This window comes from Triticum aestivum, chromosome 1D, assembly GCF_018294505.1.
Source record: "Triticum aestivum cultivar Chinese Spring chromosome 1D, IWGSC CS RefSeq v2.1, whole genome shotgun sequence".
Classification (NCBI taxonomy): domain Eukaryota; kingdom Viridiplantae; phylum Streptophyta; class Magnoliopsida; order Poales; family Poaceae; genus Triticum; species Triticum aestivum.
Window position 1 is genome coordinate 36,435,597 of NC_057796.1, and position 16,176 is coordinate 36,451,772.

Genomic DNA, 16,176 nt, shown 5'->3' on the forward strand with positions numbered 1-16,176 from the left:
TCGCATGTTTGCGTGAAAGGTTGTGCATGGCATATGAGTATCGGTGAGTATCTCGTTGCATGTGAGGCAACCACCCGTCTGTTCCGAAGTTACTATGATCTCTGAGGAGAGATGGCCTAGTCATGTGGTGACATGAAGGGCAGTAAGGTGGTACTGTTGTAGCATGCCAGCCTTACGTCATCCGATAAATTCCGACGTTAACGTGGACGGAGTCACGTTATCGTTCTTCCCCCTTCCGTGCTACCACATGTTTTCTGCCAGAATGCGGTTTAGTAAGTTGGTAACCTCTTTCCATGTACACACCAAATAGAGGGGCCGGGATGAGGGTTCCATGGCCCTGGATTAAAGCCAGTCATCCGGTCAGGGGGCATGGGTGTTTCCGGTTGGGACCGAGAGGGGGGCACCCCTTAGAGTGCGCGTATAGAAATTTGATCGCATGCTACGCGAGGTTGTAGCCTCCCCGTCTCAAGGTTTTTCTTGAACGTTGCCGAGGGTGATTCCTGGCTTCGGAATATTGAATGGGTGTGTACTGGTTAGATGTGTTTCTTCCAAAACACCGTAAACGGAACTAGTCCCCGCGACTACTGAAATCCGTTGGCTGTGGTTAAAATACAAACTCTGCAGAGTCAAATCCTTCCGAGTCATCGTATCCGTGGTCAAGGACCGTGATCAATGAACCCATATCTATGTCAAGTCCTCGTGGTATTTTCCCGGGTGAACAAGCTTGATTGGTATATTGGTTGAATATTATTCCGTGATCGGACTAACCCTGTTGTTTATTTCATATCTGATTATACCCTTGCAATATTTGAATTCTTGAGCTACTGACATATCAAGTTAGGATATATAAGCCCTTTATGTGATGTCACTCAGACGTCCGACTGTGGCATGTTTGTCTTTTACTTTCAATATAAGCCCTTTATGTGATGTCGCTCAGACGTCCGACTGTGGCATGTTTGTCTTTTACTTTCAATATAAGCCCTTTATGTGATGTCGCTCAGACGTCCGACTGTGGCATGTTTGTTTTTTACTTTCAATATAAGCCCTTTATGTGATGTCGCTCAGAGGTCCGACTGTGGCATGTTTGTCTTTTAAATTCAATATAAGCCCTTTATGTGGTGTGGCCCTGACGCCCGACTGCGGCATTGTTATTCTTGCATTTTCCTCTCGAGGAGTCATTCAGACCCTCGTTTGGCACCCAGTATTTATTTTGGGATTTCGGGAGGACTACCGCCCGACTTCTCTTTTATTTTCCATGCATTATTATCTCTATGACTGAGTGCACTTGTTAATCTGTTCATATGCATCATGTTTACATTTGTTATATCTTATGTCCGAACTGTCTTGCGAGTACTTTCATAGTACTCGCCTGGCTTGTTGATTTGGCCAGATGTTGACGAAGGCGATCTCATGGATGAAGAGTTTGATAGTGAGTCCGACGCCTAGAGGAATCCCAGTCAGTCCCGTGCGATCCTGGATATTGGTCACTTGTATTATATGCGCTTCCGCCACCCGCAATAAGTCTCCTCGAGCCTCACTCCGACGCTCGAAGAGCTGTTAGATTTCAGGAGTCTTATCACCCACTTCGCTGTGATATTTCCACCACCGTTGTTATCGTGAGATAGTAGTTATGCCACCCTATCCGCCGTTATGTTTTATCGGCGTGCATGTAATAAATTGTTGGGCAGTCTCCGCTCAACCTTGTATTATATTCAGTACTCCTGGTACTTTTTTCTGTGACCAAGATATTGTCTACCAGTGAAAAGAAATTCTTCTTTACTGGTCCGTAAAAGGGATTGGTCTCTCAATAAATATTTTTATTGAAAAACCGGTCGTGACAGTCCGTCATTCTCACGGTGGTCGATCGCTTCTCCAAGTATGCTCACTTCATCACGCTCGGGCATCCCTACACGGCGGCCTCCGTCGCTCAGGCCTTCTTCGACGGTATTGTCCGTCTCCACGGGTTCCCATCTTTGATCGTCAGTGATCGGGACCCCGTGTTCACGGGACACGTGTGGCGCGACCTCTTCCGGCTTGCAGGCGTTAAGCTCCGCCTAAGCACGGCTTTCCACCCTCAGACGGATGGCCAGTCCGAGGTCGTTAACAAGGTGATTGCCATGTATTTGCGTTGTGTCACGGGTGATCGGCCTCGCGCGTGGGTGGACTGGCTATCGTGGGCGGAGTACTTCTACAACACCTCTTATCACTCCGCCCTCCGTGCTACGCCTTTTGAGGTGGTTTATGGACGGCCGCCCCCGCCGATTCTTCCTGTTGATCCGGCCCTGGCGAGGACCGAGGTGGCCGGTGCTCTTCTGCGGAACCATGACGAGATGTTGGCAGAATTCCGGGCCCAGCAGTTGGCCCAACCGTACTACGACGGCAACCACCGCAAGGCAGAGTTCGCGGTGGGGGATTGGGTCTGGCTGCGTCTACTTCATCGCTCTACGCAGTCCCTGGATCCCCGCGCGAAGAGGAAGCTGGGCCCTCGCTATGCCGGTCCCTTTGCTGTCCTAGAACGCATTGGGAAGTTGACTTACCGTCTTCAGCTTCCGGCAGGCGCGCGGATCCATGAAGTCTTCCACGTGGGTCTGCTCAAGCCCTTCCGTGAATTCTGAAGGTGTCCCTCCTGATCCCCAACAGTGCGCATCCTAAGGCGTGGTCAGTGGAGGCGGACAACGCCCTCCCCCCATGGCGTTCCCGAGCAGCGGTCGACATCTGGCATGGGTGGAGACCCTTTCCTCTCCGCCCAAGGGCTGCAGTTCGGTAACCGGCGCTGCCGGCCTGTCCTGTCGAGAAGCCACGCTGCGTTCAAGACAGGAAGAGCACATCAGCAAAAATATCAGTCCGCTGGGCACTGATTCCCTCCGGTGGAGGCGTGTGCTCGTGGACGGGCGAGGGCCGATTTGGCATGGACTGGTGAGCGCGGAGGCGGTGTCTCGCATTGGTGGCGGATTTGGATGGGCAAACCAAGAAGATGGAGCAGCGGATCGGAATTCGTTGGATTTTTAAAGAAGTGAAAGTAGAAGGGGAACAGGCTATCCATGCATACCGGAGACGACGTGGGCGGCATGGGCGTAGATGTCGAGGAGGAAGGGGCCGGTGAAGTTGACGCGCTGTTGGGCGGAGACACAGTGGCCGCGGCCATCGAGCACCATCAGCGGGATCTCCTCCGCCATGGGTCCCCTCGTTGTACCTTCAAGCGAGCATGACGATCGATCAACTATTCCTATCTCAGGTGGTCTGTATGCACGCGGCGAATAGATGTAAATGATGCAGGCGCTGGCATGGTGGTGAAAGGTTTGAAGTAGATCGAAGAAGACGCCGCCGTCGTAGTACAAATCCTGGATATAAGTACAACGGGGCGAGGATGTGAAGGGGAAATGTTAGTTTTGATGAGTGGAGATGAAGGGAAGCATCCGGGCAACCAATCCACTATGTTTAATCGAAGAATAAGAGGAAGGGGCGGAAGGAAACTATCAATGGCTATTAATTTCCTGCATGAGTGGAATCGGAGGAGACGAAGAGAAGAGGAATAGTGTGGAGACGACGACGTTTCGGGGAAAAAGATAGCAACACGGGCTATTTAATATCCTTCCATGGCCTCCCAACGTCCTACAGCCCATTCGAACTTCCTTGAGAACTGGCTTCCTACAGCTCAGTCAGAAGAAATCGAGTCGATAGCGAGAGCTAAAGCGCCGGACGTGGTCGGAATTGATAACGTGGCTGACTGCTGAGGTGGAGTGAGATAGATGGCTGCATGTTGACTAGTGTGGTGGATATGCTACATGTCGAGAAATAGGTTAGTGGAGGTGGACTATTTAGGTATTATAGATTATAGTTTGGTTCTAATCCTGTAAACCTTATCACTGGCATAATACTAGCGGCATAGGCCCGTAACGCCACTAACTGTGTTTTACAAACACCGCTAGCAGGCATTTCTGCACTAGTGAAACCAAATCCTTAATTGTTTCATAACACCTATTTTCCTTCTCTATGCCATATATGGGTCATTTCAGCAACGCACAGGCCGTGGCGCAATAAGAATGGCTGTCTTATTTTTTTTCTTTGTTCTTTTGTTATTTTTATTTCTATATTCCCATTCTCTTTTACTCATCTTAACTTTTGTTTCTCATCCTTTATATATTATATGTCTAGTTTTCTTGTTATTATTTTCCTAGGTAAATAATGAGTATTTGCATGAGATACATGAGTACTTCTTTTTGAACACGTGCCAAAAACATGAACATCTCTTTAAGATACATGAACATTTCCTTCACATGTAAGAATCATTCCGAAATACTCTTATGGATGTGCATGAACATTTATATTTATCTCTTTTCTTACTTTTAGATTATTCTGTGTTTTGCCAAAAAAATAAGGTCTAAAAGGCGGAAAATAGCGCGCGTCGGCCCGCGGCCATTCCGGGTGTGGGAAGCCCATGTGAGCGAGGCGCCGCTGCAGAAAGCTCACAGTCCTCCCCCCGGGCGGATCCTATTTGACGCCCGGAGGCGTCAAAAGGAAGCCGCGACGCCCGCGTGCGATATCAGTTGGGCGGCCCAATACGGGTTTCACGTGCGGGGTTCTTTTCCGTTCACTGTTCGGGGGCAGCTCGCTTCTGTTTCGTACGCCTATCTGCTGCGTTCCTTCTGCTTTTCTTTCTCTGGTTTTCTTCTTTCGTTTTCTGTTTAGATTTTTCTTTACTCTGTTTTTGTGGGGTTTTCTCTCTTCCAGGTTTGGTTTCTCCACTGGTTTTTGTTCCGATTTTTTCCTTTTTTCAGATTTGGTTTTCTTTGGTTTATTCTTTCGGTCTTTTGTTTATTTTGTATGTTTTCTTCTCTTTTCTGTGTATTATATAATACGTATACAAAGAGCTCACACGTGTATTTACCAAAAATGTTCATCATACATTTAAGAAAATGTTCATCATATACTAAAATATTGTTGATTGTACTTTTCATAAATTATTCAGTGTGTATTTAAAAATTGTTCGGCGTATATCCCAAAAATGTTCAGTGTGTATTTATATGTTGTTCATCGTATATCACAAAATTTTCAATGTGTATTTAAAAATTGTTCAGCGTATATCCCAAAAATGATCACTGCGTATTTAAGTATTGTTCATCGTATGTCACAAAATGTTCAATGTGTATTTAAATATTGTTCAGCGTATATAAAAAATGGTCGATGTGTATTTAAATATTGTTCAACATATACTACAAAAATGTTCAATGTATATAGAAAACTTGTTCATCCTATATAAAAAGTTTCAATAACTGTTTGGAATTTCAGATTTGTGTTCATGTTTTTAAAAAAAAAATCACTTTTCCAAAAAATTGTTCAAGGTTCGAAATTTGTTCACAATTTTCAAACATTATTCATATTTTGAAGAAAATTTATTCACATTTTCTACAGGAAATGGAGAAATAAAACCGGATCTGCCGCTGTACTAAGTACTCTGACATTGACGCTGCAGTTGAGCTATCAAATGGTTGCTAGTTCGACTGGTGTTGCTTGGTGCCCTCGCTATTGAGGTCGTCGGTTCGACTCCACATCCCCGTTTTTTTATTTTTCTTGATATTTCCTTTGTTGCTTGCGAATGAGCCGGCCCGTACGCGCACTCGTTTCAGCGAAGGCTCAATCGTTTGCCGCTCGCGGGCGGTGAACAGGAGCTCCCCTCCCCCCGCTCGCCAGACTTGCTAGGGTTTACACTCTGCTCTCCTCTCCTCCGCCATCTCTGAGCAAGGTCGAGCGGCGGCGGGTACTCCCGGCCGGTCGAGCGGCGGCGGGTACTCCCGGCCGGTCGAGCGGCAGCGGGTACTCCCGGCCGGTCGTGCTCAAGGAAGGTAACGCCGTTTTTCACTTCTCCTCTCTCCTCCTGAGAGACCCCTCCCTCTTCGTTCGTTGGTTCCCCGATTCGATAGGGGAAACCAAACCGGTAGTATCATCCTCATCCTTAAACTTAGTTAATGTTGTAAAGCCATTCTCCTAGGTACTAGTAGTAGAAAGTATGTTTTTTGCCTAGGGTTGCAGGGCTCTGTGAGCTCAACTCATCAGCTGTGGCAAAATGATTGATTTCCTTGCTTTCTTTCTTGCCCAACCAAGAGCCACAAGAACCAACAATTATATGTATATATGCTCTGGTTTTCATGTTCAGATCCAGCAATTAGTAGTAATTCTGCTTGCAGAAATGCTTGCATCAATTCTAGCTCGTTTCTTTGTATTCTCTTAGTTGGTTCATTATTCAGGCTCTGCTTGCTACTTAATTAGTTAATTATGGTGGTAGATAGTTTAATTTAATTATGTGCCCTGGAGCTTAATTTTTTTTCTTTCTAACAATCTAGAGACAGACAAGGTGCTAGCTACTTCGATAAATCTCCATGCTTATGAAGAAAACACAAGTTTTGGATGGATACAGAAAAATGCTGAAAGTTCATCAGTACTATATTCTTCGTACTATATATATCCATCTATCTTCACATTCATGCATTATTCTGATATACCATAAGTTTGAGTCCAGCTTTTTGGTTGTATTCTGAACCTTGATATATATTACCTGAATGGTACAACTGAATTGAATTTGTTCGATGGAGGACCTACCGGAGGCTCTGATGACAGATTCTCAAGAGGATCACCACGACAAGTGATCTGAATTCTCTTTCCCTTGTGTCAAAGCAACTCTACAAGATAGAGGGGAATCAGAGGGGTGCTATCCATGTTGGTTCCCGTCTTTGCACTGCTACAGAAGCACTGACATCATTGTGCGCCCGCTTCCCAAATCTGCGGAAAGTGGAAATCGATTACTCTGGTTGGATACCTGGACATGGCAAGCAGTTGGACAACAAAGGCCTTTCTGTGTTTTCATCTCACTGTTCCTCGCTGATTGACCTAACCTTAAACTTCTGCTCATGCATCGATGACTCTGGGCTTGCTTGTTTAGCTTATTGCAAGACATTGGTGTCTCTCAGGCTCAACTACGCACCAAAAATAACGTCAGTTGGGCTTTTCTCGGTTGCAGTTGGTTGCAGAAGTCTATCTGCTCTCCACCTTATTGATTGCGAGAAAATCGACACTGTAGAGTGGTTGGAATACCTTGGTAGGGATGGATCGTTGGAAGAGCTTGTAGTGAAGAATTGCCAAGGAATCAATCATCATGACTTCCTAAAGTTTGGTTCAGGATGGATGAAGCTCCAGAAGTTTGAGTTTGAGAGTAAAAGAGAAAGATGTGATCGTCTTCCAGGTGATGTGGTCTATGACTCCTCGTACCATGCTCACAGCACGGATATATATGATTTCTGCTGTGAGAGTTTGAAGGATTTAAGGTTGGCTCATATTAAAACTTGGCCAGAAGTAGGTCTTCGTCTTGTCCTAGGGAAGTGTAAAGCATTGGAGAAGCTTTGCCTTGAGTATGTTCGTGCCCTAAATGACAATGACATTATTGCATTATCTCGGAGCTGCAGCAACCTTAAAAGCATCTCACTTTGGCTCAACCTGCAGCGCTACTCTAGTGATGTCAGCTATTGTGAGACGAGGACGTCATTTACTGATAACAGCCTTTACGCTCTAGCTCGAAACTGTCGTATGCTTCAGATGGTAGACCTCAGCTTTATAGGATGTTCCCGTGACTGGCCATCAGAAATAGGATTCACACAAGAGGGTTTTCTGGTGCTCATTCAGTCCTGCCCGATTCGTGTTCTCGTGCTAAACACCGCCAACTTCTTTGATGATGAGGGGGTGAAGGCCCTCTCATCCTCACCACATCTGGAGACACTCGAGCTTATATTGTGTCATGCGGTAACTGAGGCTGGGATGCGCTTTATTGCGCACACCCCATGCTTGAGTAATCTCACACTTCGGTTGTGTCATAACGTTACTGATGTGGGAGTGGCTGAACTGGGACGTGCACATAACTTAGAGTCTTTGGTTGTCGAGTATTGTGGTGAGGTCTCTCTGCAAGCTGTGCAGGGTGTTGCCAAGTCAGTTCACTACAGTGACTATTCAGATTTCTTTATGAAGAAAATTGGTCTTGGCACCTATTGATGAAGTGGTCTCCAAAATTTTTAGTACGAATTTGCTACTGAAGCCATTAAGTTGTTCAGTGTGTATCATCCGACCCAGATTCACCTCTCTGAACTTTTTGTTGCCCTCTACCTTTACAGCAATGATTTTCCTTTATGACAGTCTATAATGATGTATTCGAGATGGCAACTAATTAATGAAACTTTAATAGTAGGCGCCACTTGTGTATTATTATCAACTGTAATTCTGGTTGCTTAATTTCTACCCTCTGTAGCCGTTTCGAAACCGGCATAAGTAGGCCACAGATTCCCTGTTTCTGCTGTGGAGGCACTATATGACCTTTTGGTGTTATTTGTAGGCCACAGCTATGCGTAAACCGGCTGATGGTAGGAGTTTTTAAACCGCCTTGCCAGTCGTTGATCTGCGTTAATTTAGGCCGCTTCATCCCTGAAGGATAACATCACTTCCATCGCAACAAAGCCTATCTCTCCAGCACCGATTGGTGCATCCTTGCTCCCGCGCAATGAGCTTCAGTTGGGCAGTTGGCCGACATGCACTAGCCGTAGCGCTCAGGTAGCAGCAGCTGCGTCACCTGTCATCTCACGCCAAAAACGCCGACGAGCCCACCATGCACGGGCCACGGCAGCAGCAACGTCACTGTTGTGACCACCCCCTTGAAGCACCGGCGAAGCTCCATTGAAGCACCGACAATGCTCCGGCGGGCCGGCAATGCTCCAACGCAGTACCGGCGATGCTTCGTTGCAGCACCGGCGAAGCTCCGGCGGCCCCGACGATGCTTCATTGCAGCTCCGGTGAGGTTTCGGCGGTCCGATGATGCTCCATTGCAGCACCCGTGAGGTTCCGGCGGCCGACGATGCTCTATGGCAGCACCGGTGATGCTCCGGCCGCCGATGATGCTCTATCGCAGCACCCACGATGCTCCGGCAGCCCCGACGATACTTCATTGCAGTGCCGGCAAGGTTTCGACGGCCTAATGATGCTTCACTGCGGCACCCGTGAATTTCCGGCGGGCGACGATGCTCTATCACAGCACAGGTGATGCTCCGGCGTCTGACGATGCTCCATCGCAGCACCGGCGATGCTCCGGCGGCCACGACGATGCTTCATGGCAGCGCCGGCTGCTGCAATAGGGTGGGTGGTCGCATCACCGGCTGCTGCAAAACCCTGACGGCATGCCCTGCTGCACAGCACCGCACCGCCGCGTCGATGTGGTGCAGCTCCTCGCTACAGCCAGAGATTACACCATGTGCTGTGAGCGGCACCTTGCGAAACTGCCATCGTCTACAGCACCGGCGGCCTCTATCCCCGTGGCCCCTGCAGCACCCCAACCATGAACATCATCGCCGTTTCGCGGCAAAGAGCTCGCTGTCCCTATGGTCGAATAGCAGGTCGTCGCAATGCAGCGCTGCCCCTTGCAGCAGCAGCAGCAGCAGCTCCACCGGCTGGAGTGAGATACGGGAGGAAAGGACGGGATGCTCTTCGGGAGAGAGCAGAGCAAAGTTGCAAAGGATTTGGGGAGAGAGCAGCAGCAAAATCTAGTTCAGAGGAAGAGGAAGAGGACGAGTCGAGAAGAAAGGGATAAGGCTGCAGGATGGATGGCGTGGCTACGAGGACGCGTGTCAATCCCTCGAGGCGGTTTACGCGTGCGTTAAATCAGTCGGTTGAAAGCAATCGTTTTCCTTGTTTGTATTATTTAAGCAAATGTCATGAACCCTTTTTTTATTGCGTAAGTGATTTTGAAGACATATGTCTGCCTGCTATATTCGCGTGCCAATTTTTGTATGGATGAATGTAGTAATAAGTCAAGTTTTGATGCTTGTTTTGTTGATATTGACTCCATTGGAGGATGTTTTTGATTGGTTCTCAAAAGAATAGTGCTAGTTACTACTCCCTCTGTAAACTAATGTAAGATGTTTTTGAAGTTCAAATTGAACTGCAAAAACGTCTTGTATTAGTGTACAGAGGTAGTAGCATAATTGTGGATGTTTAGATTCCAAAATGACCTGAAGTTGAGGAACAACTGAAACTTGAGTGACTACTGAAAGCATATAACATATCCATCACATCATGTCTTTGCTCTGGACATCCAGAAAACATTTTCTTAACTTTTTTGGGGGGTCGCATCTCTTTTTACCTATCAAGAGTATATATGTTGATAGCTCGTTGCATCAGTTCAGCTCGTAGGAACAGCATTTGCTTTGTATTTGTAGCTCATCAATATGCCAACTTTGCTTTGCTGGCTATTTAATTTGTGTTTTTTATACTTGAGCTAAAATGAAACCTGCGCCTTTCCCTTTCTAAAAAAGGGAGAATAGTTTATTTATTTACATTAGCAATCCGGCAGACGTACAGGAGGTTGCAGTTTTTCTTCAGCTTGTGTGGGGTGTGGCCAAGATGCTGCTTGCTTCTAGATGCCTTGAATTTCACAAGATGCAGCCAAACACACAAATTACATTGTTGACTAGTTGGCTAAATAAAAACCCTGGAGGTTTATTAGTTCAACTATCGTCACACTTACAAAAACTAAATTTGCTAGCCCATGAGCTACAGAGTTTGCATCACTGTCTAGGAAAAAATTCACAGGAGAAAACAGAGGAATAGATGGCTGACACTGAAGAAGAAAATTTTGGCGCTTCAGATGTTACACGGCAACCAACACATACTGGGGCTGGTAGACGGACAAAAAGCGCCAGTAACCCACTTGAGTTTGTATTTTCTTCACTTTGTGTGGTCAAGATGCTGCTTGGCTGCACAGGCTTTGAGTTCAAGAAGTTGCAGCCATGGCCTCATATTCCCACGGACACACGACTTTCAACAAGACTTACGGTCCAGCATTTGTGTTAAACGGAATTCAACACTGAAACCTTTATTTCTACCACAGCCGGTGGATAGAATTCAAGCATGTAATTTTCCCGCAATTTGCAGTTGCATTGCATTGCGCCACCCGTCATGAGTCCTTATCTATACTTGGTCTATGTACCAGCTGAGAAGCGAAAAGGGAAACCTTTTAGAGAATAGCTTAAGACATATATACTGAAGCAGTTTTACATGATCAAATAAACAAGGAAGGATACCATCAAAGAAAAACTCTACTGCATTGTTAACTCAAGTCCATTCAGTGCATGAGTTGTTGACGGAGGAGAATTGGGAAATATATGAGCAGGCGTACGCCGTGGGGTATTGCTTTCTAGGAACAAGTCCTGTGTCATTTCTCCATAGGAATGAGGAGAGAAAATAGAGAAGAGATGGCGACGCTGAAGAAGGAAAACAGGCGCCCAGCAGCAGCTGCCAAAGGGATGTGCCAGCGTTCCAACAAAGAGCTTGGAACTTACAGCAGGCAGAGATGGCAACACTGAAGAATAGTCATCCAGTAGCAGCTTAAGACACTGAACCTTTTATTTTACCATCGGTAGAATCCCACGTTTAATCGTTGCATTGTGTTGCACCACCAGTCACGGTTCTGAAAAGCCAATGAGGGAAACATTAGTACTGTAGTGAACAGCTTAAGACAAGCTGCTTCAATTTCTTTAGTGGAATTGCCATACAAGTTACATGATCAAATAAACAAGAAATACTGATGGTGATGGACTCGAATCATGCAGATACATGTCTTGCACGAATCTTGGAGCAACCGAGAGTGTTCTTCACCGCAAGCCTCATTCGCAGGGACCTTGATTTTAAGAGTTCGTTCAGACGATGTTGAGGACTGAGGCACTGCTGCTCCCAGCCGAAGCACCCGGATGAAGGACAAGATTGCTGCAGTGCCGAGAACGCAGCTCCCGTGCAGACAATGTTGAGCATGACAAAAAGAAAGCAATAGTAATAGTGGAGTTCTTCTGATTATTCTCTGAAGTAAGGAAGCAATAGTAATACACCCTTTAGATTGCTCATAAATTACAAAAGGGCATACCTGGGAGTATTGGCGTGTCGGATGCTACACTGCAATCAACACGTATGCCGGCTGGCAAACATACAGAAAGCGCCAGTAACCACTCGAGCTTGGATTTTTGCTTCAACTTGTGTGGTCAACATGCTGCTTGGCTGTACAGGCTTTGAATTCCACAAGTTGCAGCAACTGCCTCATATTCCGTCGGACACATGACTTCCAACAAGACTTGGTGTCTAGGATTTGTATCAAAATCCAACACATGAACCTTTATTTTTACTGCCGCCGGTGGATAGACTTCCAGCACGGAATTTTTCCACAATTTATAGTTGTGTCCCGACTCCTTGTGCTAAATCTTTTGTTCTACGTACCAGCTGAAAAGCGAAAAGGAAAACATTGGTACTGTGGAGAATAGCTTAAGACAGATTGCTTCCATACTTTATGGAATTGCCATAACTGAAGTAGTTACAAGTTACACGATCAAATGAACAAGAAGTACTGTCAAACCTATCACAGGTCATACCATCTGATAAAAACTCTACTGCAATGTTAACTCGAGCGTATTCGGTGCATAAGCTGTAGATGAAGGGGATCTGGAATATTTTCGGGAATTCTACCCCTGCCTTCAATTTCTTGGAATAATTACTGTGTCATTTTTTCCGCTGGCATGAGAAAAGAAAATAGAGGAATGATCCAAGAAGCAAGCGCTTCTATTCTATATTGTCATAAGAACTTTAGGTTTCTTTGATTTTTGCAGAAACAGAAGCAGATTTAATTTAGACAAACTGATTGTCATGCATGGACCTGAAGAGAATACAGGATAAACCTTTATTCACGTGCCAAGAGGTGCATGTCGAATCAAATTTTTGGTGCCTAGTATGTTACATATGGATTTGCAAACCTGAATCTTGAGTTCCTTGGCTTGTGTCGTTTTTATAATGGGCAGTGATCTGCGCCGGTGCGCCGGCCCAACAGTTGGGCCGGTCGAGCCCAGGCCGTCCGATGCACTGCCTCCCAACCGTCAGATCGATCCCCTTCCGCATCGTTCGTCTACCTTCCGCGTCAGATCGAGCAACGCAAGCGCCACGGGCCACCCCGCACCCAGCCATGGCGCGTCTACCTCGTCGTCATCCCCGTCGCCGTTCGCCCTTGCCCTCGCCGTCGCCGTCGCCGTTCGCCGGTTGGAGCACAGGTGCCCCATGGCCCCACCCCTCTTATGCAGCAAAAAAATGGGCCCAGCAAACAAAAATCGACCCCTGCCGGTTCCTGGAGTTCGTCGCCGTTGCAGCTCCGCCGGGAAGCCACCGCAGTAGTCAGTTGCATCAATGGTGAGTTGCCGATTCGAGCTTTTTGTCGCGGTCTCTGGTAGAAGCTTTTCAGAAATACGGTTGAAGCTTTTCAGAAATACGGTTGAAGCTTTTTGTCGCGGTCTCTGGTTGAAGCTTTTCAGAAATACGGTTGAAGCTTTTCATGTCAACAATTGCAACTTTTTTCGTTGTGTACTCGTGGGGGTGAAGCTTTCTATACAGTTGGTTGAAGCCTTGTATAAAGCAGGTTGAAGCTTTCCAAGCCGACGGTTGTAGCTTTTTTTTTCTTTCGTAGTGTTCGCATGAAACTTATCTATTTCGCCGGCTGAAGCTTTTCAAATACAGTTTGAAGCTTTCGCATGAACGGTTGTAGCTTTTTCAGTTTGTATGGGTGGTCTGTTGAAAACTTTTGCAAACTACGACCGAAGCTTTCGTATGAACGATTGTAGCTTTTTTCAGTCATGGTGTCCAGTTGAAGCTTTATATACGAGCGGTTGAAGCTTTTGAATCAATCGGTTGCAGCTTTTTGGGTCATCGGTTGCAACATTGGTGCAGGCGCCGCCGAGCTTGTAGCATCTCCGGTGGGTGGTTCCAGCACGTGTACAACTGCTCGCGGATGGCATATCCATGGCGGCTTCCAACTCAGCCTCGCCGGGGCGGGGGGAACTTGTATCGGGCGGGGGGGAGGGGGGGCGCGGCAGCGGAGAAGTGGGCAAGGGCGCTGAGGTTGGAGGTAGGGACCTGCACGAGATTGGGGCTGGGCGGCGGCGGGATCCGAGGGAGGAAGAAGAGGGCCAGCAGCGCGCTAGGCTGAGAGAGAGGGAGGGGATCGGGAGGAAGAAGAAAGAGGGAGAAGATAAGGTGGGCCAGGGTGATGCACGAGGTGTACGATGGGGGGCTCATCGCGTGGCTCGCGAGCGACCGGCCGAATCGTTCGGCCGGCGCACCGCGCTGAAACGTTTCCCTTTTATAATTGAATGTATTAGCATATCTCGAAAATCTCATTTATATCATTAAACAGAATTAGCAGTGTCACACAGACCCTCTTGTAAGTAGGTTATCTTCAATAGCGATGATTTAAAAGATCTAAGCAGAGTCATTGGTTCTGAAATTTTATCACACGTTACTAGTGCATATTTTTTTTTTGTTTCAACGGACAGCCGTGTGCCTCTTCCTGGGACTCTGCTCTGTGTGCCTCTTCCAGGAACGCTGCTCCGTGTGCCCCTTCCCGGGAAGCTGCTCCTTGTGGTGCCTCTGCCCTGTACTACGCTCTCCCGCTGCTGCTTCGACCCAAGTTCCGACACCATGGAGTTCGTCAAGGTATCACCCCCTCTCTGCTCTTTCTCTCTCACTCTTGCATGTTTTGCATGTCCCTGTCATCAGTTACCTGGAGATGTTGCTTAATACACCAATTTGGGTGTCTAGTATGATGTTTGTAAAGATGAGATGAGCTCTTGTCTGATTATCAGCACAATTTTTTCTTCTGCTGTGTGTAGTATGTTTTTGATTATGTATTCATGCCCGACCCGAGCTCTAGCAGCAGCACTAGCGGTACGTCATGCCCAATCATGTCCCAGGTTTAGCACTAGCAATTACATAGCTTCCAGAGCAAGATTGCATTTTTTTGTGGCTGTTATATGTACTACAGTTTTGCTTTTCCTAAAACCATATGATACTAAATGTATACCACACAAGGGAAAGCATTCCAGTATTAGAATTTTTTATGTTTGAAACAATTTTTCTTTCATCTGTTTAGTTAAATGTTTTATTTCTATCTATGCGACTGAATGTTTGACATATATTGGTTCTTGTTATCTTGGATTCACTACCGGAACAGGGTGCTACCCCGACGGCCAAAACAATGCCGACGGCCCCCGTCGGCCTCTTCGGAGCTATGCCGACAGCCTGGCCCTGGCCGTCGGCATATTCTGGCCGTCGGGCTACACAGAGCTAAGCCGACGGCAACCGTCGGCATAGAACGGCCGTCGGCCTAGCTGCAAGTACGCCGACAGCTGCCGTCGGCTTACAACAGCCATCGGCATACTCGTGGGCCCGGCGACCCCGCTGGTGACGGGCGGCTAACGTCGTCGGAGCTATGCTGACGGCCGAGACGGGGGGCCGTCGGCATAGGTCCGCATGCCACGTCACCGATCCGGGCCGCACCGTCCAGAACATATGCCGACGGCTGCCGTCGGCATATGCGCCACGTCAGCGATCCGCGGCACACCGCCCGCCGCCTAAACCCTGGCCGTCTCTAGCCGTCGGCATAGTTAGATATTTTTTTCCTACATATTTTTTATGCTTTTTTATGTATTATTATATCAACTAACATGTAGCATGTTAAATATAAACATACATATGAATATATATGTAGTTTGTATTTTTTTCATATATTATGAATATATATATATATATATATAGTTTGTATTTTTTCGAGCACGTTAATAATGTGCGGTCATGTTCTTTTGAATGTAGATCCTTATATTTTATTAAAATCAAAAACAGCTATGCCGACAGAACTTTTGTGGCGGTTGCAAACGCCCGACACCCGTCTCCAGAGTGTGACCCCCCTCACGTCCGCGGTGTGCCCCCCTCATGGACGGCGCCGCCGCCGGCACCTGGAGGGGGGAAACGGACGCGTCGGGTCTACACGGAGTGGATGTAGCTGTGGGTTTGGCCCGGATGTTGCTCCTGGGTGTCCCTACGGGCCGACCTGACACAACCGGGTGGAGAGTTCCACTGGTCAAAGCCCGTCCGTGCAAAGTCAAAGGGCTAGATCTCGTGGTCAACCGCGCCAGGGTTAGGCGGGACGGGGGCCCTAGGGGGGTAGCAATGCCACCGGAGCGTCGTACCGGGCCCTCATACATGCGGGGTGGTGTTGTGGCATGTCCGAAGAGGCGGCACGCGTCTCCGGTGCGTGGACCCCTCACGGACGGCGCCGCCGCC

General features: G+C 47.4%; 1 pseudogene; it reads left to right on the forward strand.

Annotated features, from left to right (window-relative positions):
- Positions 1–320: 320 nt before the first annotated feature.
- Positions 321–8,232, forward strand: LOC123180122 (F-box/LRR-repeat protein 14-like; annotated as a pseudogene).
- Positions 8,233–16,176: the final 7,944 nt, after the last annotated feature.